We start from the raw sequence: 26,575 nt of genomic DNA, 5'->3' as shown, positions 1-26,575 counted from the left end.
CCATGATACACTTCCACAAACGTGTTGTGAAGATCAGACTTTGATAGATCCCTGTTCTTTAAATAAAACAGGGTGCCCACTCACCCCTGATTGTCATCCCATTGATTGAAAACACCGGACTCTAATTTCACCTTCAAATTAACTGCTAATCCTAGAGGTTCACATACTTTTGCCACTCACAGATATGTAATATTGGATCATTTTCCTCAATAAATAAATGACCAAGTATAATATTTTTGTCTCATTTGTTTAACTGGGTTCTCTTTATCTACTTTTAGGACTTGTGTGAAAATCTGATGATGTTTTAGGTCATATTTATGCAGAAATATAGAAAATTCTAAAGGGTTCACAAACTTTCAAGCACCACTGTAGTTGTAATAGCAAAGGACAGAAAATTAAAAAAAACCCTACTATTGCTAAAATATAAGAAGGTGGAAATTTCAGGTTTGCAGATATCTCACAGCATAATGTGTTTCTAAAATTAAAAAAATATATATTGCAACAGGCGGCACGGTGGTGTAGTGGTTAGCACTGTCGCCTCACAACAAGAAGGTCTGGGTTCGAGCCCTGTGGCCGACGAGGGCCTTTCTGTGTGGAGTTTGCATGCTTTCCCCGTGTCTGCGTGGGTTTCCTCTGGGTGCTCCGGTTTCCCCCACAGTCCAAAGTCATGCAGGTTAGGCTAATTAGTGGCTCTAAATTGACCGTAGGTGTGAATGTGAGTGTGAATGGTTGTCTGTGTCTATGTGTCAGCCCTGTGATGACCTGGCGACTTGTCCAGGGTGTACCCCGCCTCTTGCCCATAGTCAGCTGGGATAGGCTCCAGCTTGCCTGCAACCCTGTAGGACAGGATAAGTGGCTACAGATAATGGATGGATGGATGGATGGATGGATGGATGGATGGATATATTGCAACATTATGAAGAAGTTTATTCATCACACGTACACAACACTTCTGAATAAAAACACCATGAAAACTAGTTTCCATGCAGTCACCCAACCCACTCTCACTTTCCAACCCAATTTTACAGTTGATGTGGCAGCGTATGAGACAACACATAGCTAAAACTGCAACGTTTATCTTCCAAAACAAACGCCACCACAGTGGGCCCCAAATGATCCACAGCCATAAGTGACCCCCACCACCACCACACCATTTTGTTTCTGTTCGTTCTGTCAAGGCAATTTGTCATCAGTGAGTTCATTCTCTATCTCAGCCTTCAGATTAGCAGACTGTCTTTGAGACAGCTCGAGCAGACACAATATCCTCAAAGATGAGCTCAGCTGCAATGAACTGTAGTGCCCTCTGTCATTTTCACAAAGGCTGAATCAAACATTTTCCCTCAGATAATTTTCATCCCTTTTTCTGTTTGTTTTATAACGTCAAGTGCTGTAAATTCAGGAGGAAACTCGATTAATGAAACAGGTGAATAATGTACAATGTTTTAATGGAATTGGAGAGCGACTGTCTCTTAAAGAGTACTTCGGTTCAAATATCCACTCAACTAATGAGTCCAGTCAGACAGCATCAGCTGCTCTCTGCTGCCTTACTGGACTAGGTTAAAAAAAAAAGACACTCTCTCCCTTTGCTTTTGCCTGGTAATTTCTTTCCTTTAGCGTAATGAATGTCCCACCCCTTAGACTTACACTGCCACCAAGCTTCTAACGTAGCGAAAATAATTTAACTTCTTCTGACTTCATCCGCTTTATGCAACAGTTAAAGTTGAATCTGTTTTGCTACTGGGGTCAGACCCTTATTTTGCCTTCATGCTGGCACTGATGTGATATGATAAAGCAGCCAGAAGTCATTAATTTTCATTGAAAGTTGGAAATTAACAGCAACAGGAGGTGTTGGCAAAATGAAGTTGGGAAAAAGAAAGAAAAGAAAGAAAGCACAACTTTATTCATTGTGAAATTTCCTCTCTGCATTTAACCCATCTGAAGCAGTGAACACACGTGAGCAATGAGCACACACACATACCCAGAGCAGTGGGCATCCACGCTAACAGCACCCAGGGAGCAGTTGGGAACTAGGTGCCTCGTTCAAGGGCACCTCAGCCCAAAGCCGTCCCATATTAACCTAACCTGCATGTCTTTGGATTGTGGGGGAAACCGGAGCACCCGGAGGAAACCCACGCAGACACAGGGAGAACATGCAAACTCCACACAGAAAGGCTCTTGTAATGAGGTATAGTAATGAGGACAGTGGAATTTAGAAAGTTTTATTTTTCCCACCACAAAACATGATTATTTGGGGGGATTTATCAGATATTTATTTCTAGTCAAAATGCAGAGGATTGGTGTGAATTACTACTTCAAATATATGTATGAATGCACAAATCTCACTTTTTTTTATTTTAAATGCAATATCCTAGCTCTGGTATTGGCTGATACTTGATACTGATCTGATACTGATTTACAACTGTCCACAAGCCACTTGATGCGCTTTAAGACAACTTGTATACAGTGAACCCTCGCTATAACGCGGTTCATCTTTCGCGGCTTCGCTGTTTCGCGGATTTTTTTTTTTTTTACAGTGCATTGTGTTCAGAACACTGAACTTCAGCGAGTGGCACAAGAATGGGACCCGTTGATGTGTTGCTCGTTACAGTTTTCAAATATAATCGAAGGTGGCATGTCTGTTTACAAGAATCTTCTTGCCCAGAAGAAAAAAGAGTGCCAACAACTACCCATAACTATGTTCTTCTCTCGGAAAAAGACACCTGCACCACAGCCTTCAGCAGAAAATGACGCTACAGCGGAGCGGAGTCAGGACGAAGAGGCACAGTCAGAGGGACTGTGAAATACGCGAGTCGCAATGTGTCTAACCTCGTATTCATTATTAAAAATATTATTTTACAGTATTATTACAGTATTATTATTTTAAAAGTATTAAAAACTGTCATAGTTATTTGCAAGAACGTTTTTTTTTATTTCTTAAACAAATGCTTTACATTTGTATTGTATAATAGTTGTAAAAAAATTAAGTTGACTATTTCACGGATTTCGCCTATCGCGGGTCCTTTTTGGAACGTAACCCCCGCGATAAACGAGGGTTCACTGTACTGTGTTCTCATATAATCTATATCATAGGAGCCAACATCACATGCATTCACAGCATAAAATATGCCAGTGGCAATGGCTCATATAATGTGTCAAATCCAATACCATATCAACTCAGTGTTTCAGGCCATTATCTATATTATATTTAGTATAATTAGTATCAGCATGCAAATGTAATTATAAAAAATATTTTTCAGAAATTATACAGTGGGGCAAAAAAGTATTTAGTCAGCCACCAATTGTGCAAGTTCTCCCACTTAAAAAGATGAGAGAGGCCTGTAATTTTCATCATAGGTACACTTCAACTATGAGAGACAGAATGGGGGGAAAGAAACCAGGAAATCACATTGTAGGATTTTTAATGAATTAATTGGTAAATTCCTCAGTAAAATAAGTATTTGGTCACCTACAAACAAGCAAGATTTCTGGCTCTCACAGACCTGTAACTTCTTCTTTAAGAGGCTCCTCTGTCCTCCACTCGTTACCTGTATTAATGGCACCTGTTTGAACTCGTTATCAGTATAAAAGACACCTGTCCACAACCTCAAACAGTCACACTCCAAACTCCACTATAGCCAAGACCAAAGAGCTGTCAAAGGACACCAGAAACAAAATTGTAGACCTGCACCAGGCTGGGAAGACTGAATCTGCAATAGGTAAGCAGCTTGGTGAAGAAATCAACTGTGGGAGCAATTATTAGAAAATGGAAGACATACAAGACCACTGATAATCTCCCTTGATCTGGGGCTCCACGCAAGATCTCACTCTGTGGGGTCAAAATGATCACAAGAATGGTGAGCAAAAATCCCAGAACCACACAGGGGGACCTAGTGAATGACCTGCAGAGAGCTGGGACCAAAGTAACAAAGGCTACCGTCAGTAACACACTACGCCGCCAGGGACTCAAATCCTGCAGTGCCAGACGTGTCCCCCTGCTTAAGCCATGTCCAGGCCCATCTGAAGTTTGCTAGAGAGCATTTGGATGATCCAGAAGAGGATTGGGAGAATGTCATATGGTCAGATAAAACCAAAATAGAACTTTTTGGTAAAAACTCAACTTGTCGTGTTTGGAGGAGAAAGAAGGCTGAGTTGCATCCAAAGAACACCATACCTACTGTGAAGCATGGGGGTGGAAACATCATGCTTTGGGGCTGTTTTTCTGCAAAGGGACCAGGACGACTGATCCGTGTAAAGGAAAGAATGAATGGGGCCATGTATCGTGAGATTTTGAATGAAAACCTCCTTCCATCAGCAATGGCATTGAAGATGAAACGTGGCTAGGTTTTTCAGCATGACAATGATCCCAAACACACCGCCCGGGCAACGAAGGAGTGGCTTCGTAAGAAGCATTTCAAGGTCCTGGAGTGGCCTAGCCCGTCTCCAGATCTCAACCCCATAGAAAATCTTTGGAGGGAGTTGAAAGTCCATGTTGCCCAGCGACAGCCCCAAAACATCACTGCTCTAGAGGAGATCTTCATGGAGGAATGGGCCAAAGTACCAGCAACAGTGTGTGAAAACCTTGTGAAGACTTACAGAAAACGTTTGACCTCTGTCATTGCCAACAAAGGGTATATAACAAAGTATTGAGATGAACTTTTGTGATTGACCAAATACTTATTTTCCACCATAATTTGCAAATAAATTATTTAAAAATCAGACAATGTGATTTTCTGGATTTTTTTTCTCATTTTGTCTCACATAGTTGAGGTATACCTATGATGAAAATTACAGGCCTCTCTCATCTTTTTAAGTGGGAGAACTTGCACAATTGGTGACTGACTAAATACTTTTTTACCCCACTGTATTAGAAACACTGAAGAGATCCCAGGTTAGTTGTATAGGCACATAACAAGCCTGATTTATAAGGTTGTGAAAATGAGTTCATTTAACTAACCACATGAAAACTTGGAGAAAGTTCTGAGTACTATTAATTAAAATAATTATATTGGGGCAGAATACAGTGGTGCTTGAAAGTTTGTGAACCCTTTAGAATTTTCTATATTTCTGCATAAATATGACCTAAAACATCATCAGATTTTCACACAAATTGTAAAAATAGATAAATAGAACCTAGTTAAACAAATGAGAAAAATATATTATACTTGGTCATTTATTTATTGAGGAAAATGATCCAATATTACACATCTGTGAGTGGCAAAAGTATGTGAACCTCTGCTTTCAGTATCTGGTGTGATCCCCTTGTGCAGCAATAACTGCAGCTAAATATTTCTGGTAAGTGTTGATCAGTCCTGCACACCGGCTTGGAGGAATTTTAGCCCATTCCTCCATACAGAACAGCTTCAACTCTGGGATCTTGGTGGGTTTTCTCACATGACCTGTTCACTTCAGGTCCTTCCACAACATTTCGATTGGATGAAGGTCAGGACTTTGACTTGGCCATTCCAAAACATTAACTTGATTCTTCTTGAACTATTCTTTGGTAGAACGACTTGTGTGCTTAGGGTCGTTGTCTTGCTGCATGACCCACCTTCTCTTGAGATTCAGTTCATGGACAGATGTCCTGACATTTTCTTTTAGAATTTGCTGGTATAATTCAGAATTTATTGTTCCATCAATGATGGCAAGCCGTCCTGGCCAGATGCAACAAAACAGGCCCAAACCATGATACTACCACCACCATGTTTGACAGATGGGATAAGGTTCTTATGCTGGAATGCAGTGTTTTCCTTTCTCCAAACATAACGCTTCTCATTTAAACCAAAAAGTTCTATTTTGGTCTCATCCATCCACAAAACATTTTTCCAGTAGCTGTCAGGCTTGTCCACATGATCTTTAGCAAACTGCAGATAAGCAGCAATGTTCTTTTTGTAGAGCAGTAGCTTTCTCCTTGCAACCCTGACATGCACACCATTGTTGTTCAGTGTTCTCCTGATGGTGGACTCATGAACATTAGCCATTGTGAAAGATGCCTTCAGTTGCTTAGAAGTTATCCTGGGGTCCTTTGTGACCTCGCTGACAGTGACACACCCCTTGCTCTAGGAGTGATCTTTGTTGGTCAACCACTCCTGGGGAGGGTAACAATGGTCTTGAATTTCCTCCATTTGTACACAATCTGTCTGACTGTGGATTGGTGGAGTCCAAACTCTTTAGAGATGGTTTTGTAACCTTTTCCAGCCTGATGAGCATCAACAACGCTTTTTCTGAGGTCCTCAGAAATCTCCTTTGTTCGTGCCATGATACACTTCCACAAACATGTATTGTGAAGATCAGATAGATCCCTGTTCTTTAAATAAAACAGGGTGCCCACTCACACCTGATTGTCATCCCATTGATTGAAAACACCGGACTCTAATTTCACCTTCAAATTAACTGCTAATTCTAGAGGTTCACATACTTTTGCCACTCACAGATATGTAATATTGGATCATTTTCCTCAATAAATAAATGACCAAGTATAATATTTTTGTCTCATTTGTTTAACTGGGTTCTCTTTATCTACTTTTAGGACTTGTGTGAAAATCTGATCATGTTTTAGGTCATATTTATGCAGAAATATAGAAAATTCTAAAGGATTCACAAACCTTCAAGCACCACTGTAATTTGACTGAATATTCTGACAGCAGTAAACTGAAGTCAGGAAAAGATTCTGTCTTATTCATTTCCTTCATAGCCTTAACGTAAAGCAATGATCCACACAGAGTTTTTCAACAGGCTACATTTAATGGACAAAGAGTTTGGCAGTAACATCAGCTTCTTTTTCATGATCACTGATAAAAGGTTAAGAATAATTTTTTTCTATAATTTTTTTTTGTTACAAGCGATTGAAGCAGCTTTGTTAACCTGTCACTTAATCTTTGAAAGATGTACTTAAATATCAATATACTGTATGTTTTAAGAAATATGGTTGTACAACTCCAATTCCAAAAACACTGGGACACTGTGTAAACTATAAATAAAAACAGAATGTGATGATTTACAAATCATGGCAACCCTATATTTCATTTGAAATAGTACAAAGACAACATATCAGATGTTGAAACTGAGAAATGTTATTGTTTTTTGAAAAATATACTTTCATTTTGAATTTGATGCCAGCAACATGTTTCAATAAAAGTTGGGACAGAGGCATGTTTACCACTGTGTTGTATCACCTCTACTTTTAACAACACTGTAAATGTTTGGGAACTGAGGAGACCAACTCCTGTAGTGAAATGATATCGCTGTCTTGATATGCAATTTCAGCTAATTTCAGTTGGGGGTCTCCTTAATCATATTTTGTTGTAATGTGCCAAATGTTTTCAATGAGAGATAGGTCTGGACTACAGGCAGGCCAGTTTAGTACCTGGACTCTTTTACTACTGAGCCATGCAATTGTAATATGTGCAAAACTGTGTGATGATGATAAGCTGGATGGTCCCCCTCCTCTTTAGTCCAGAGGACATGGTGTCCATGATTCCCAAAAAGAATTAAAAAATTTTGATTCATCAGACCACAGGACAGTTTTTCACTTCACCTCAGTTCATCGTAAAAGAGTTCAGGTCCAGAGAAGGCAGCAGTGTTTCTGGATATTGTTTATATGTGGTTTTAACTTCAAGTGTTTCGGAGCCCATACAGTGACTTCCACTACAGAATCGTATCTGTTTTTAATGCAGTGTCGCCTGAAGATCACAGGCATCCTATGTTGATTTTCAGTCTTGTCCATTGTGTACAGAGATTGCTCCAGAGTCTCTGAATCTTTTAATAATATTATGTACCATAGATGATGTGGTTCCCAAATTCTTTGCAATTTTACATTGAGGAACGTTATTCTTAAATTGCTGCACTGTTTGCCCACACAATATTTCACAGAGCGGTGAACCCCTTCCCATCTTTACTTCTGAGAGACTCAGCCTCTCTGGGATGCTCTTTTTATACCCAATCATGTTACTGCCCTGTTGCCAGTTAACCTATTTTTTTTAAACATGACACAGCTTTTCTAGTTATTTGTTGCCCCATCCCAACTTTTTCAAAGCATGTTGCTGGAACTAAAGTCAAACTGAGCGCATCATTTTCAAAAAAAACCAGTAAGATTTCTCAGTTTCAACATCTGATATGTTGTCTTTGTACTATTTTCAATGAAATATAAGATTTCCATGATTTCCAAATCATCACATTCTGTTTACATTTACGTTTTACACAGCATCACAACTTTTTTTGGAATTGGGGTTGTATTTCAGATGCTGAACTAAGGAGGAAATTAATGTCTCACATTTTTATAAATGAGGAAAAATAGTATTAGAACAATACTATTAGAATACTATTAGAATACAGCCATGAACATCAGATAACTGTACTGAAAGCATATTGCCTTTCCAATATATATGATATGCAATATATAAACTAAAGCTGAAGTATCTGTCAGGGAAAAATGCAGTAGAAATATGAGCAGATACGTAAGTTCTTTCATAAGTAATTATATTTGTTGATTGCAAATTGTCTTTTTCCAGAAAACTCCTTTTTTCTGGGGTGTGACCATAGAACATAATTAGTACATCAGTCATCAGTCAAAACAGAGATGGTAGTAAATGAAAGAGGACAAATTAAAAAAAAAATAATTAAAATCTGGGAGTATACTCCCAAACTAGAAATGACTGCCGGGTAGATTAAGGAGTATTTCAGGTAAATACTCATTAGAGTGACTCGTTAGGGATTTAATACGCCTTTAGCACTCTGGGGGCGTTCAGAAACAGCTTTATCTGCTGAGAACAGAGCACCCCTCCAGCCAGCACTGCAAATCCCACTGCTTTTTCTTTACTCCTCTCGATGCGATTAGGGCCTCCATAGTGACCGTAGCCAGATAAAGCTCTACTTTGGAGGTTTCTTGTGTTCTGTCCATACAGAAGCCAGTTACCATGTAGCAGCCCCACATGTGAGAAGATCCTACACAACTTGACATTTTACCGACTCAAGCATGAAAACTAATTGAGTCCATGGGGTGGAGGAAGTCAAATCTTTTCAAGTTGAAACCACGCAATTTCGGTTGGCGTCCAGAGGGCAAATCAAAGGAATAGTGGTTTTAGCAACAAATCCTGATGGGAGACAGACGTCTGTGGCTGAGCAAAGCCAGTCAAGAGAATAGAGATATGTGTGTGTGTGTGTGTGTGTGTGTACATAAAGTTAAAGGAACCAATGTCCTCAGTGCCAGATTAAACCGCTTCAAAATGAGGTGACATGGCCTGCTCCCTGAAAGAGCTCCGGCTCTAATCAAGGCCGCCTTTAAGCTCACTGAGGGCTGTCCCGCAGTACAATCAAACCACTCACTACGCACGAGCCAAACTGTAACACAACACCCACAGCAGCCCTGCCTCTGATTAAGACTCATTATGCCATTAAATATAATGACTAAGAGGGCAAGGGATGCACTGACTTTAAAGATTTGATACCACATTTACATGGAATCCCTATGGGCAAGGCCTGAGACAATGAATAATCTGTGAAAACACATTGAAGTCCATACAGGCAGTAAAAAACAGCTAAATTAAATGAAAGAAATTGCCGTAGTCTGCTGTTGTCATGTGTGTTGTCATGACTGTCTTATGTTCAAAGGAAATCTTTTGTTAAACCAACAACCCCTATGAAATATCTGACATCCTACTTGACTCTGCTATAAAACACGGAAGTATTGAAGTTGAGGCCCTCACTGGGTTTACGACTCTCTTGGGTTTGTCACTGGAGCCGTACTGTTCAGGCGAAGTTCCATAGGGAAAACCTTATTGAGCTTTACAAGGCATCCCTTTCAACCCCCACACAGACCAATTCCAGTGTAACAGGCTTCCACAATCCAGTCAGGTGACACAATCATTTTTGGGGTCAAAAATAACTACAGCAAGTTTTATGATAAAGTTAGCTTGCTAATGGCACAGAGGATGGCGTATTACTGTTTAATATTTTCAGAAAATGTTGTGACAACATTTGAATATTTGCTTTTCTTAATCATGAATTAAAATTGACCTTTAATAACACTGACTGCACAAGATGATATGGCATAAATCATCCCCTATTTCCAACTGTTGCATTATTTTACACACTATGAAAATCTCCATACTGTATATGATAAAAACCTGAATTCCGCTGAGGCAAAGATATCTGAGGAAGAGTGAATATTTTTAACAGCTGATTTATGAATACCTCTTATGTAAATGTTACTCAATATAGCCTTTAACTACTCAGGATAATGCTTTACAGAGAAATGACTCATCTAGATGCCCTTTCTAATTAAGGGCAAGACAAAAGAGTCAAGCATATTGTGTATCTTCATCAAGTATACTCCAAATTGATTAGGCTCAGTTACAGTGCAGCTGATTTGGCTATGTGCTTCAGACTCTCAGACCTACGCTGGCCTTGAGCTGGTAGGATATTATATCTCTCTCCTGGGTTTCCTCTGATTATGAACATTGGCACACAAATGCATTGATCTCTGTTGAAGTAATGACTCACCAACATGTAACTAAAGTGGTCGCTCATAGCCTGTGTGTACTGGATTGCATTCGACTTTTTATGCTTAAAACACATCGGTGGGGAACTTGCTCTGAACCAGATGCCATCTATAATAGGATTCTAGTCAACTTATGACCGACTCTGTAGGGAACAATTTATAGGAGATATTAGTGTTCATTAAATAAAACAATAAAAAGGACAGTGTGCTGCAGTGTGCTGCAGTGACTGCATTAATATCACGACAGCAGACATGAGGGAATTTTTAAGAAACTGAATCTATATCCGTTTCAGTTATAGAGCTTACTATGGCAGTTTAATCCTTATAAATGCATCATAAATTCTAGAAATTAAACCATGTAATTTATGTGAAGTAATAATTTCTTAACAGGTGTAGTGTATGAAATATTATACAGCCAGGTTCATTGGCAGATTTTGATCATTAGAAGTCATAACACCTTTTCAATCAAGCCCACTCAAAGCTGCTTTGGCTCTCAACCACAGAGCAAGTGAAAAAGCTCACTGAAAATGAACCTTTCTCCTTCTCACCTATTTACTGTTGGCTGCCTAATTAATCATGGGTGTGACTTTGAATGGCAAATGTTAATTATTTAAAAATAGTCCTTAGCTTAAAAAAACAGGGTTGAAATCAGTGGGGAAAATCAATAGGCAGTATGTTAAAGACCCACTACAACTCAAGAGTACAAAATTGAAGAGAAATATTGACCTCTCTGTTTACTGTTTCTAAGCAATAGACACTCACAGTCAGAGAATCAATATCAAGCTCCTGGAGCGGTTCTGACAATGCCATTGTCCTTGTATGGCAGTGAGAATGTAGAGACAGGACACAAGACCTACAGGACAAGCCTCACTTTGTGGTCCACCATGAGCAACAGTTCCCCAATGCAAAAAGCAACAGAGAGTAAGTGTTGCAAGCCAGAGAAAAGAGAAAATAAAAGGAGGTCTTCACACATGGATGGGCAAGTGGGTCACAGATAACTTGTTGAGGGACGATATGCTCCCGCGGTCAGCAATAGGACTCTTTCCACAGAGACATTGTTTGAGGGGAAACCTCTCCTCTTTGCAACCCCCCTCTTTTGGTGCCACCACCATGTGATCTTTTGTGAGAAAGCCTTAGAAAAAGAGCCCTAACCAAGGCCACCAATTAGCCGATCCCCATCGGGTGGTAAGCGCATGAATAGAGTGGTCACAACGGACCTGCACCTACAACATTCTCCTGGATTTGCACAACCAGCTTCATGTTATCTGTCATGGTCAGGAAGCAGAGCTGCTAAACCCACTGAATGAGAGCACCAGCAAACAGCATCCCCCAACAGCTAAAAATGTATACCTTGTTTCACCTTCATAAGATGCTTAATCATTGAATGAACACTAAGAAAAGCAGGAACTGCAAGCATAAGTGGGAAATAAGTTCAACTGACCCATGTGCCACATGTGATCTGGAGTATCAGAGCTTTATGGTTGGATTTGCTCATCATCATGGGAAAGCCATGGCCTAATGGTTACAGAAGCAGCTTGGGTCACCAGTTTGATTCCCTGGACCAGCTGAAGTGCCTTTGAGCAAGGCACCTAACCCCCAACTGCTCCCCAGGCTGCTCTGGGTATGTTGTACGTTGCTCTGGATAACAGCGTCTGCTAAATGCTGTAAATGTAATCAACAACAACAAAAGGCAGCACCTAATTTTGCATCCATCATTATTGAAAAGTAGAAGCTACAGTATATATAATGCCATATATAATAATAATAATAATAATAATAATAATAATAATAATAATAGTCAGTTAAATTTATATAGCGCCTTTCTCACACCCAAAGTCACTCTACAATTAGGGGAAGGAAAAGAAAAAAGAGTCTACCAAAAGAAGGTCAGGATGTAATTCTAATGGCATAGCTACCCACAGTCCCACCAAGCACATGAAGATGAATCCCACACTTATATATAAGCTATATAGGCTGGTACAACGGTCCTCTGGACACTACAATGACAAGCAAGCTTAATATTAGCTAACTACAATACATTTGTGACACTTCACCTCTATGGCTTCACTCTGTGCCACATGTCTTGAATCAATGTTTCATTTAAAAATTTATTAAAGTGCTGTATATCAATTAAGCTGGATAGATTTGGGTTCAGCTTTAGTGTATTGTTTATTTGATTGCTGTTTATGCAAAAGTAGATACTTAAAATGGTTGAAAAATGGAGGAAGACTGCAACGTCCAGCAAAAATAAATAAAGAAATAATAAAGACAATTACTGTTAACAGTGTTAAAGAATGGCAATGCGTAGTTATGTTCAGGTTGGAATATTGGGGAATTATTGTGTGTACTACAATAATTACAATGAATACGAAATATGTTATTTATTAGGCATTATAGGTTAGATGTAGATTGAAGACTGATGTCATAATACTAGTTGATGCAGTTTTTTTTTTTCTCAGTTTTGTAAGAAAACTGGCAGTCTATTGGCCAACATTACGCACATATCTGAAATGATGCTACTAAGTTTGGTATAATTCATGGGAACTTTCAATTCATATTTTCACAAACACACTGCGTACAGCTTTCCATTCAGACATCACCTACAGCTTAAACCTGACAAGTAGATGTTTCATGCATCCTGAAACAGTGTTAACCTCACTTTATCCCCTTCGGACACAAGGGAAAATGCTATGGAACTTCATGTGTACAATTGTACACATTATGTCTGAAGGGGTTATCCTGCATTTTTATAATAAAGAGGAAGTGGATCTTAGCACAGATGTGCACACTGTTGCATACTGACCTGGATCCTTCTGCCTTTCAACTGTTGCTCATTTTTTACTGTGAGCTGAACCAGAATAAAGATAAACATGAGGTTACTGCCTCAAAGCTCAGACAGGTCTCTTGGTTGTTGTTTTTGGGTATGATACAAGAAAACAGCCCACAATTTCATTACATGATGACAGCAATTAAGAAGAAGGACTACGTGGATGAATGTTATGGGGTTTCATTGAAACATGAATATCAAGTTAAGTCAATTGTATGTGTTTTTACAATAATGAAAAACATATGATGGTTTATGGTCCAAGTTTCTTCTTCTGGTTATGCATTTAAAAATAAGCCTTTTTTGGCTCAGCTGGTTGAGTAATGGAGCTGTACAGAGGAACTTCAATGTCTTTGTTCAATGAATTTGCAGGTGCCACAAAATGAAGGACTCAGAGAGCTTCCCAAATGACTCACTTAAGCTGCTGGAAAGTTCAAACACACAGTTATCCTCCTCACAGTCAGAGTCTTCAACTTCAATATTACTTGACAGAGATTAATGACTCCAAGTTAGCAGAGTGAAGGAAGCTTAAGACAGTCCGCGAAAAGCAACAAGACTGACTTTTAGTCTAAATAACAGGAAGTGTTTTAATCAGCAAGGTTCATGAAGGTCTTGATAATGATTGAGCTGTTGTTCTGACGAGACAAGTCTTCCGTGTTTCCTGTGACTCCCAGACACCTTGGCTCTAACATAGACACACATCTAATCTGACTTTAATAAATGAGATGTTGTCTAGCTCAGGTGTCCTCAAACTTTTAGCAACTAGGGACCTCTGAATTCCACTCACTCATGTAAGTGCAAGTTTATTTCATGAACATTATTAAAATGTGTATAATAATATTTGTGTGGTTATTAGACCCAAAGAGCTTTCTACACCTGAAATTTCCACTGACAGAACACGATAGTTCTATGCTGACATTATTTATTGGCTTGCTTGGGTTATTTTATTTTATTTATTTATTTTTCATTATTGGGGTTTGAATTAAGCTCATTCAATTAAATAGACCAGAAATAGCTATAATAACTGTAAAAATACCAACTAGCCACCAAACCAACTAAATAACCAACTAATTCAGCTTTGTATAAAGGCGTATTAGTATTCTGGAAACCCTGGAGCATGGTCACACATTCTCATGCTTTTTCCCACCGAAGCCACTGATTTCAACTCAATTAATCAATCTAGATTAGTGCAATCTAAACACAGCAATGAAAACCCCATTAAGAATTGTATTTTTCTTGCATATTTCCCTTTGATTCCAACAGAAGCATTTTGACTCTTCTTTCTCTTTTCCCCTTTTCTTGTTGACAATATTTCATTGCAAAGTAATAACTGTTCTTGACTTGCCATCCATTAAATAGAGAAAGAGCAACTCAAAATGAATCTACCTATTGTTATCTTACTAACAATTAGACAGTGGCTTTTATATTAACTAGATATGGCAGCAAAGCAGACAGTCTCTTACTATAAAAAGCCCTCCTTGCGCCTCTTTCGCTCTTCTTTACTCTGTCTTTGCAGGGTCAATTAAGCCACCTAAATACTACACCCTGTCACATTCCATATGAGGTGGGGGACCACACACTGAACGACTACTTTCATTAAAGCAACTAGAAGAAACAGAGTTCAGGAACAATTACCATATGAAAACCACTGAATGTTTAACAAACTCGACAGGCCTCCCCTGGTCTCTGGCGGCATTCATTCAGCCCACATTAGTCTAAAAAGTACAGTAAACTCTTTGCTCATAGCCAGTGAGCAGAGGGCCTCAGTATCAGAAACGACTCTGTCACTGTTTTTATGCCGAGGCAACTATGGCTTGGTCCCACTGGCAGAATAAAAATTTGACTTTCTTAAACGCTGCTACATTCACAGCTTTATTAATATGGGGGTTTGGGATTGTGTTATGGAGCTTTTTCAATAGACTTCCTTTACAATGCCATACAGAGAAAAATATCCAGCATTGCCATCTCTGTTCCACAGATACAGCAGGTTTCCTGGCTGCTCACTTAAGTTACTACATTCAGTAGTTTGTTCTTTTGAGGCACATCTATTGAAAGTCCTTCTTACTCAACACTAAGAAGGGTTTTGAGCTGTTTCCTCTGACTCATCTTGTCCATGTTATTCATAGTAGCTCATCTAAATTCAAAACTCCTGAATAAAAAAATGATTACAGTTCAATATGACAGTTGGAAATCACATACAAATGAATCAGTATGTTTTCTATACATAACAGTATCTGATATAGTTATAACAAGAGTAACACTAAATGATGTATAACATATCAATAGCAATAAAAATATTCAATTAATTGGTTTGAATATTTTTAAAAATGTTCACAGCCTTTGGTATTTCAGACTTCCAGCATGCCACGAAACCTCTAAAGGTGCTCATTACATCCCGACAACAACACCTGACAGAAAAACCCAAGAAATCAGATCAGCCCAAGGTCCCTGAATCAGACACCCACTGGTCCAAGGGGACACTGGATCTTTCACACATGCTCAAGCGTCATACGATCTGTTAAAGCAGCATTAAGATGCCAGACTTGCAAATGATGCCACATCCCACCCAGCATTGCACGCAAGTAAAGTCAAGCAGCTGTCCAGCTATTGTGTGTGCCTTACGTTTCTACCACCTGGCATCTCTAAAGAATTGTGTCATTGCTATGTAAAGAAAAAGTCCAAGCTCTAAAGCATGGGTAATTGACTCTTCTTTTCTTTTTAGTGTTCTGCCTGATGGCAGGTCCAGCTCTGACGTCCATCAGAGTTTCTAGGGAACATTACAGTAGTGGTTTCCTGTTGTCTTCTACTGGATTATTATACAGGGTTTCTGCTCTCAGCCATTGACACCTATGGACAATTTAGAGTAGCCAGTTAACCTAACCACATGTCTTTGAACTATGGGGGAAACCAGAGCAAACCCACGCAGACACGGGGAGAACATGCAAACTCCACACAGAAAGGCCCCCTGTCGGCCGCTGGACTCAAACTCAGAACCTTCTTGCTGCGAGGTGACAGTGCTAACCACTACACCACTGTGCTGCCCATGGGAAATCAACTAAAAAAGTTTAAAAGGCCAAGTTTATGTAAAATTCCTTGCTTAAATTACTACCATGACTGAATGACAGGAATAGCTAACACTTAAATGTTAGTGATTAATTAATTAAGATAATTTGAAGTGGTTATGTTTGGTTTTGTAGTGACGCTTCATGTTACCATTTTGGATCAGTAGCGTGGACTCAAGAGACATGTCTTTTGAATTTGATGCACATACTTCATTGGCCAATCAGACCACAGAGAGTAAACATCATGAAAAATCTAAGAATGTCTAAACTCTCCCCTTCCTGAGTTTATGTCTCTAACCCTGTAGCTAGTTTCTTGTCCGATGAGCTTTCTTCAGAGAAATAATTTCCATAAAAAATGCATGATTTGCTGCAACAGAGAATTTGTTACCAAAGCTACTATAGTTCATGGTTTGAAACCCAGAATTGCTGAATAACATTTGTTTTTTCATACTTTTATTGAGTCTGCTCCAGCTGACGACCCCTGTTTTAAAGATTTAGAATAAATGCACTCTGCTTGCTTATGGTGGCCATTTTCCAAAATAACCTTTCTGGTCATTTCAGTGTATACCAAGTGAGAAATGAGCTATTAAATGGGAACAAAACAGGACAAACAAAGTATTAATGGTTTCATTGATTTGAATCTCACTTCGCACTCAATAACCTCCAACATGTAATACAATGCATCTGTGTGAATAAACAGCCATCACCAATGGCTATAAAAAAAATCCCTTCATAGTCAGCTGCAGGAGATCAATACTGCCAAGCCACAGAGTCTCCTTCGGCTTCAGCTCATGCAGCCAAAAAGAATGAGGACAGAGAAGGTGCACAGGGTAACAGCCTACTAATAGGATGGTGTATTACAAACTGTGGGGAAAATACAACCCATTAATGAATAGCCATGGTCGTTATGTAGGTAAAGACATGGCTACAAGCGTCGAGGAAGCCTGAGAGATCAGACATGAGTAATAAAGTAGTGGAGCTTCATGCCTAATTTCACTCACACTGCACTGTCAAACTAGCAATAAAATCTCTCCTGGTGTGACATCAATTCACTCTAATAGGCTACTGCGCTTCTTCCTCCTGATTGGAATGAAGGCACATAATAGAGCTTGCATTTATGCATGTGTTTTTGACAAATTTGTTTGATGGTCAAAACAAGCATTGTATTGAAAATCTGACATGTGGCAAGCTGACAAGTTAAAGTAGCTGTTGTACCAATCAAAGAAGCATCATATAATACAGAAACATTGTAAGGCTTTCTCCAATATTGATGTTACTCACCAAAACGTATGCCTTTGACACACTAAAGAACCTTTCTTTCACAATTTGCAACTAACTTGGCAAAGACTGTAGATGATGTTAAGAAGATGAAGCCGCCCCATAGCGCCAACACTCGACCCAAATGAGCCATCTTACAAGCTTGAGCACAGGATACGGTGTTTGTTTTAGATATGCTCTTGGTCATTTGAACATAAAAACAAGTCCTGGACAAGTGCACCTCCATACGGGGGAGGACTAAAAATCCATTCGGCCCCAAGGGATAAAGATCAAAGTGAGACAAGGAGGAAATGCTCTGGCAATAATACACCTGGATCTCTCATGCCCTCTTATATAGGTCAGTTGTTACACAGGAGCAATGCATCTGGATAACATTTCATTCCTCTCTATCCAGTTACCTTGCATAAGCTGATGTATGCTATCCTGCAGTCGAAACAAGCCTAGAGAAACTTAAGACGAATTAGCTGTTTTTTGCTTCTCCTATCAGCAATGCCACTGAAAAGATGTTGTGAATTGTCTACTTGGCCAAAAAGTCTAAGTTTTATGAATGGTATGAAGCAAGCAGAATCCTCTAAATACCAGATTAATTTACACAAAACAAACAAGCCACCAGCTATCCAAATAACACTGCTCGATGTTTAATTCAGTAGTGGTGACAAATTATTTCCATACACTGTGCCCAGCAAATCGAATTAGACCTCAACCATCTTTTCCTTTGGTACGTTTGAAAGAAAAACTATGTATATTTGTTCTGGCTGTCATTCATCGTAAGTAGTGTTTATCCAGTGATCTCTATATACAGGATAGACCCCCAAGGTTATAAAAGTAATAGGAAAATAAACATGAAAATATTCAACAAAGCTCAGCTTGTTTTAGATCTACTCCTAATTTTTCACGTGCAGTTCCTGTTGTGGCAGAGGAAGGAAACAATGTTGGGGTTGTTGAGCAGGTCCTCTGAGAGTGATGATAAGTGTGCCTGTCTCGTTTCTCAACGCTGGGCTGATGGACGTGCAGGGGCTGAACACTGGAGGCCTTGTGGTCACGCTTATGTTACCAGGCACACGACGCCACATGGCTGCAATTTGTTCATTAGATATGTAATAAATGTACACAAAGGGCCTTTATTGTTAAACTTTCTCTGCCGAGGCTCAGAAAGCTAAAACCTCCCCAGGGCAGATTTTAGTATGCGCTCGGTTAGCCAGCTCCAAGACAATCTGGAATACCTTAAGAGTAAAACTTTAGAGCAAACACCCAAAATGAATATCTAGTAATTCTGAAAGCTATCGGTAATGTGATTTACATACAGTAATCCCTCTGACAAAAGCAATTCATTTAAGGTAAACATCTTAGTGGGAACTAGTGTAAGTTTGCTAAAAGTTGAGAAGAATGATATGCAAAGATAGCTATTAAATCTGGTCACCAAGTCTGCTTGAACAGTTACAGTAGATGCCCTTCAATGTGATGCAATCCCTTAAAAAAAAAACCTGACAATCCTCCAAGAGCCACATTGTTCTTTCCAACATCACCTGCTGAAGGCAGAGGATGATGTAACACAACTGTAGAACTTCAAAACCACCAGGAAATCTCCAACAGCCCAAGGAAAAAACACCACAGCCCTTATTTTGTAACTGCTATGGGTGGCCCATCCAAGAAAGGTCATAGATATGAGAAGCAGAGTGGAAATCATGCTGGTTTGGACTGCAGCCCAATGTTCCTGACAATGACAAGGTTCTTTATTCAGAACTAGAGCCACATGAAAGGCACAGGAGAAAGACTCATGATTACAGTGCCTCTGTCTTTGCTTGTTCTGTGCCCTAAAATACTCACTAGAAAAGCAACATGATGAGAAGTTACAGCGGTGGCATGAACATTAAAACAAAGCAAGAACACCCTGAGATTACAACTAATTCATTTATGCCATAATTAGCTATTGAATTTGCTTTTGAATTTGAGAATCATAAACTGACGTAGCGTATAACAGATATTTGGATAAAAAGAGTGCATCACACAGTGTATAAACCATCTATGACAACCTTATCCAGTGAAAAAATGGTGTATGCTCAGCTCCAGATGTTGCACTGTATAGCTTTAATTATTTACCATTTTCACTTCAGGCTCTCATGTCTAATCAGGAGGCTCAGTTCAGCACATCTCTGAGAAGTTACACACACTGTGTATTCAGAAATAGCAATATAAGCCTCGTCAGTGAGATTTAAAAAAGCCTATCAGCTCCATTGGAGTATTTTCATTTTCTCGCTGCGACAGAATAATCTACTTAACTAATACATCTCAAACAATGAGCCAATCTTACCAGTGAATGCCGTGCATTTGTGCCACACTCTGAGATGGAGCTTCTCAATATGCATCTATCAGCTCAACCAATGGTATCATCAGTTGCCTATCTGATTTCTAGAGTGCCATTTCATTTGCACAAACCAACACCTTTGGGCCCTATTGCATCCAGTGGGCCTTAGTGTGATTGAAAAAATGCGCACCCTTTCTGTGTCTTCACTGTCACATCCCCAATATTTCATTCAGCCCATCTGTGGCATGCATGCACAATAAACCTCTGCTCAGTGCCAGCACAGGCCATAGTGGCCCCTTTAAGCATACTCTCCCCTTGAGAGGCTGTTTGGAATTGCTGGCCCCTACCATCTCCCCTCCAGCCCCGGCGCCGTCTCAGGCCCTGAAACTATGGCAACGGAATAAGAAGGCGCTCTCAATGATTAATAGATGAGCAAAGCCATGCCAGTCATGCTGGGTCTGAGGACGGGACAGATGTACATGCTGTCCTCAGCGTCACACACCACCACAGCATACGAGAACCTGGTGGAAAGCGCAACCACAGATCACCATCACAATCTCGGAAAATGCCACACACTCCTGCATAAGCAATGAAATCTAATCAATCCTGGCAAAGCATCCAGTACAAACAAGAAAATAAAAACAAAGCCTATCAGTTACCCATGGCTGTGTTTTACCTCAGTACGCTGTGATTTAATACAAGGAGATTCTCTTACCAGTTGACATCTTGCCAATAAACCAAGTAAACTGAGCTGTAATAAATCAGTCATTACTTTTTAAATGCTGTTTATATGATAGAAAACATGTAGGTGTTGAGGGAGGAAATTATACTTTCAGTTTTATAGAAGACGCAATCATTCAGAAGCAAATACTTTCCAATAAAAAGGGCAATAAACTGTTAGATAGCTGTATGAAGCCACTGTGGAACCAATGGCATAAAGAAAATACTGAGTGAAATATACGGTACATTAGGAAGTTATGAAGAAAAGACTAAGGACAATGACCTGGACACACAAAAATAAAACACAAAAATAATACTGAAGATCAAGATTACATCTCAATTCTGAAAATGGACCTGGTTTTAGCTGCTTTAGTTGGGCCAGCTCTGTTTCAAAAGCAATATTAGCATTAATATTAATGAGCAAGAGAATCACCAGGTCCAGATGAATCCAGAAGAATATAGGAAGTATGTTGTATGTTACACAACCACGCTGTAATCATATTACGAAGTCAATACGAGAGTATGTATATAAAATACGGATAAATACATATATGTTATTTACCAGCTGGGAGGTCCGTATCGTGAAATACCGTGACCGAGGTCTTGAAAGTACTGACCAAGGCCCTCTGGGCCGAGGTCAATATTTAAGGCTGAGGTCATGGTATTTCACCATACGGACCGACCTTAAGCTGGTAAATAATATATTCATTTTCTTCTTTACCAAATTCTAACAGAAAACGAGAGCACCCGAAAGGGAAAACCGAGCCAAGCCGCCGTTTTGAATCCTCATTCACGGCTGTAATGCAAATTGCTTCCTCCTCGGTATACAAGTGCACTTCCATGGCAGGAAAAAAACTACATTTTGCCACCTATGTAGTCCCCTATTTATACAAAATTGAGTCATTCAGGATTCAGCCATGTTTTTGCTCGGTGTTAGCAACAGTTACAGGTTTTTAGCTTTCTCCTGAAATGTTTTCTTTTATTTCTTCTTCCTCAGGGTAGTAAAACTCGCTTTCACTGTGAACACTGTCGTTATCGCTATCCATGCTGTAAAATTAATGCTATTCTCCTGAGAAATGCGAAAATATATGTTGACAAAAACTGCTACTATGTTTGTTGTTGTTGTGAACAAGCAAGTCGCCAGAGGTCTGTATCTGGGGTCCGTAACTGGGGTCCATATCGTAGGATACGGACCCGCTCGCCAGCCAATCAGAGCACAGGATTTGATGGAAACCGGACCGCGAAAAAAATAAAAATAATTATTTCTGATCATGTCATCAGTATTGCCAGTGTAGGCACACCGTGACATATATATTGGCATTAAAATAACATGAGTATCAATATAAGTATTTTATACTCAAAACCAGCAGTAACCTTGTTTAGGCAGTCTATAACATAATCTGAAACTGCCCAATTATAAAGCAAATCAGTCTGACTATCACTCCCCTAAATGTGTTCATTAGCAATGCATGATCATGGAAATCACATGAAGTCCACCATCCATGCGACGCATCGATAGTGTATTGTGACCAAGCTGAAATCATAAATCCACATCAATTATTCAGGCTGAGCAAATCTACCTGTTCTTGACAATGAAAATCTAAACACACCACACCACAAGCGATTCAAGCCCACCGGTGTGACAAATCCACATCAGTCACACACAATGGAGCCTTTACTGCCATTGTTGAGGTGTGAAAACCAAATGCCTCCTAGTGTGTTGCGACTTGTAAAATTACATTTTTTTTTACAGCCTTGCAAGATTTGCTGGAGTATTATATCAATTGGAAAAACAGATTGCTGAAATGTAGACGCACAAAAAACATTGCTGCTAAATATAAGAATGCTTTTGCTTATGCTTTTCGGAAGGTAATAAAATTGTCATGATTTTGTCTATTTATCTTTCACCTTTTTTGTTGTTTTTTATAGATCAATATAAAAAATCACTTCAGATATAAATTGCACTCTTTTGCCAATCATTGTCCCACACAACACACCCTTTTTTGAGCTATTTGAAACGCACAGTCTGGTCACATGTACTGCAAGCTCACAGAACATCAGAAGATTATGAGCTCACACAGTACGTCCTTTTCATACTTGCAGTATAACCATGTTGGTAGGTGGCAATTCTGAAAGCCATCTGGCAAGCTGATAGGTGGGATGCATCATCACTGCAGGTTATGACCAAGAACTCTGCTTTTCCCCAAAAAATTGATTCTAGGCCCCCAAACAAATCAATATCACCAATTGTGAAGTGCTGTGCTGCAACGAAATATACACTTAGCAACAAGCACAAATGCAGGGATGAAACGTAAACCACTCAACCTAATATCTGCAGTTAAAGACTTTCAAAACAGTGCTTGTGATGTATAGTAGTTATTTAGAAAAAAAAACATTCAACTATATCTTTATAAATAGGTAGAAAACAATATATATCACAATAAACTGCCCCCATCAGCACTGATGATCTGCATGTAGGCTAATCTCAGCCGAGCTTCTGTATGAGCCTCTCTTATTTATGATCAAACAGATACAGGAGTCTTACCAACAACAGAAGGCAGAGAGATTATTGGACAAGTGCACCTGCCATAGTAAAAAAGCAAATCTGTGAGAAATTAGAGCCAGCCACAAAAATAATGAACTCTCCTTGAAGTCATATGACTATAAAGTAGTCTTAGAATACTGATCTGGTCCAGGGGACAGTTTTCCATCAGAGGAACAGCAGACAGTGGTCTTAACAAGTACCATTAATATCATAAGAGAGCACTGAGACACGGAGAAGCATGAGAGATTGAATGGTTTGGATTGGCTTTGTCATTCTGTTCACTGTCTAGAAACAGATGCTCTGTATTGTTGCATGCAGAGAGAAGCGTGTGGAGACACAGCTGACACAGTCACACCCTACTTGACCTTAGGGGTCAAGAGCAAGGGGTTTAAAGTGATGGGATTTCCAGATTTCTTCCAGGCCACCTAGCTGCATTCTTGTGCCTTTTTAGCACAGACGCTCACATAAGTGGATGAAACCAAAATGGTTTCACAGTCACAAATTGTTAACTATCAAGTGTTACCAAGATACAAAAGGTTGAGGGTCGAGGGAAGGTTAGCAGTCATACCTTTACTTTCCACTTGAGCAAAATCCAAGCACATGGCCTTCATTTGTTCAAATTTGCACTAATTTCTCATGAGATGAGCTTAATCAGACCTCTGCTTTCGAATGACTGAATAATTAACACTTAACTCATAGTGTTCATTTGTGTCCAAGTTGACTTATATGCTTACTGTACGTCTAATTCAACACTTTGGGGTTTGGGTCCAAACCTTTTGTTTTGTTTGGTTTTGTTTTTCTTTTATTGTGAGCAAAAAGACTGAAATGGGACACAACATTCATCTTTACAAAACTGTCACTATTCAAGAGCCTCTTTGCTGTAGTGTAGCAGCTATATATAGGCTGAAAGGCTGAAGCCTGTTCCTTTAGGATAAAAAGAGCATTTTGCCTAGGCTCAGATAATGAACACTGATTAACGTAGTGTAAAACATTAAAGGGACTGGTTTCTGTTAGTGCATTACTCATTGCTTATATTGATAAATACAACTCATTGCCTTCGGTTGGAACATTAACAAGTGCCATTTATTTGAGAAACAATGTCATGCCGTAATGTATTACTTTAAACACAACTTGCACACATTCATAACACACAGGGCTTTTTTTTTTTTAAATAAAAAAGTAACGAATCGTTCATCTTTCATGCTGTGTATTAGATATTTAGGGCTAATATTAGAGAATAGTTCATTCAACAAGACTTGGGCTATAACTGAAATCTATCCATATGTGCAGTGACGTCCGAATCAGACAGTGTTGTGTTTCCAGCGTAATAACACCCCCTACACACACACACACACACACACGCTTGAGGTGTTAAATGAGAGGAATCACATCATATTACTCAATGACAACTGTACTAAATTTCAAAATATCATTTATTACGAAAAAAACCCTTGCCTAGAACAGGATAAGCGGCTACAGATAATGGATGGATGGACGAAAAATAATCAATCAGCATTAGAAGTTTTACAGGAGTGACGTCAGCTGAGGCTCGTAATAGAAGCGCACTTGTGTCTAATCTGCCACACAAAGCCAACTTAATAGGCTACCAAAGCAAGTTTTCATTGAATGAGACGTTTGGTAAATCGCACCGTGCCACTAATGATTCGATCCGATTCTCAAATCACAATTCATACAATTAAACATATCATTAAAACGGATAATATCAGCTACTTTTCCCAGCATGTCGCTTTTATACGGTTACCGTACCGTGGTAACGCGCGCGCTCCTTCTTCACACGGGAATATCCATTGGAAATCCGTCTCGTGTGGAAACAAGACAGTCCGCCAAGACCAACTGAAAGTGAACAAAGAAAGCTCCAAAAAACTAACAGCGAATCGGTCCGGACCATCCGCGGCGCCTCCAGCACACTGGCTGCTCATCCTATTTGGGAGATGAAGCCTCCTTCACTAGCGCGCGCGCGCGCGCGCACGCACGCACGCAGCTGTCACTCGGTCCGCACATAGGGAGGCGCTAAGCTGCTGACTGGAGCCGCTACATGGAACAGGAGCTTTTGTTTTATTTAGTACGGCTGATAAACTGGACCGCTTCACGTCAACGTTTCACTGAGTCGTCCAGCTACTCGTTCGACGTGTAGCTCAAAATTTAGCCGCCACTTGTAACCGCTGTCCGTTATCTTTTGGTTTATATTTTTTGACGGGTGGATACAAAGGTGGGTGAGCGCGCGCGCGACAATAGAGGCGGTGTCCTGAATAAAACAGGCTTGTCCAGATGACCCCAACCAGACCGAGACGCTGGGGTATGAGACAAAACCCGAGGCCTCTCTCTCTCTCTCTCTCTCTCTCTCTTTGTCTCATAAAAATAAGAGAAAAAACCCACTCCGGTGGTCTCGTCATCTCCCGACACTCGTTTTCTCATCGTCATTCACACTCATTTTCACCCAAACCAACAGCTTTCAAGGAGTGCAGCTTCCCATGTGCTCCACAGCTATAGGGAAAAATGAAGCTTTCCTACGAACAATTCATCAGCTTAAACAGTAGCTGTAGTTCCCACCTGGAACTCATCATGGGTTACACTGTTATTATATGTCATTACATTTACTACAAAGCTAATTGCATGCTTATTACCATTTTGTTCTCGTTCTTTCAGGGCTCGGCTAATTCATCTGCAATAGTCCCTCTGTGGTGATTAAAGGGTCCTTTAACCATATGTGGGGCTCACTCTTTTTTAACCCTACAGAAAAGAACTAGTGTCTGAGGTCATCAGTGTGGCCGAGCCACAAAGCCATAGTTTTTCAACTGTGCAAAGCTACAAATATACACTACCGTTCAAAAGTTTGGGGTCACCCAGACAATTTTGTGTTTTCCATGAAAAGTCACACTTTTATTTACCACCATAAGTTGTAAAATGAATAGAAAATATAGTCAAGACATTTTTCTGGCCATTTTGAGCATTTAATCGACCCCACAAATGTGATGCTCCAGAAACTCAATCCGCTCAAAGGAAGGTCAGTTTTATAGCTTCTCTAAAGAGCTCAACTGTTTTCAGCTGTGCTAACATGATTGTACAAGGGTTTTCTAATCATCCATTAGCCTTCTGAGGCAATGAGCAAACACATTGTACCATTAGAACACTGGAGTGATAGTTGCTGGAAATGGGCCTCTATACACCTATGGAGATATTGCACCAAAAACCAGACATTTGCAGCTAGAATAGTCATTTACCACATTAGCAATGTATAGAGTGTATTTCTGATTAGTTTAAAGTGATCTTCATTGAAAAGAACAGTGCTTTTCTTTCAAAAATAAGGAAATTTCAAAGTGACCCC

The 26,575-nt window shown here is 39.6% G+C and overlaps 1 protein-coding gene across 3 annotated transcripts in view; it reads right to left on the bottom strand.

The window, feature by feature from the left end:
• Window positions 1–25,185, bottom strand: part of sema6a (sema domain, transmembrane domain (TM), and cytoplasmic domain, (semaphorin) 6A) — a 94,289-nt gene extending 69,104 nt beyond the window's left edge. For all 3 annotated transcript variants that reach the window (XR_009655519.1, XM_060931889.1, XM_060931891.1), the window contains exon 1: window positions 24,997–25,185. The gene's annotated coding sequence lies outside the window, so the exon portion shown is untranslated. The remainder of the gene's footprint in view (window positions 1–24,996) is intronic.
• Window positions 25,186–26,575: the final 1,390 nt, after the last annotated feature.

The sequence above is a fragment of the Neoarius graeffei genome, chromosome 10 (assembly GCF_027579695.1).
Source record: "Neoarius graeffei isolate fNeoGra1 chromosome 10, fNeoGra1.pri, whole genome shotgun sequence".
Taxonomy (NCBI): domain Eukaryota; kingdom Metazoa; phylum Chordata; class Actinopteri; order Siluriformes; family Ariidae; genus Neoarius; species Neoarius graeffei.
This window is presented reverse-complemented; position numbering and strand designations above follow the sequence as displayed.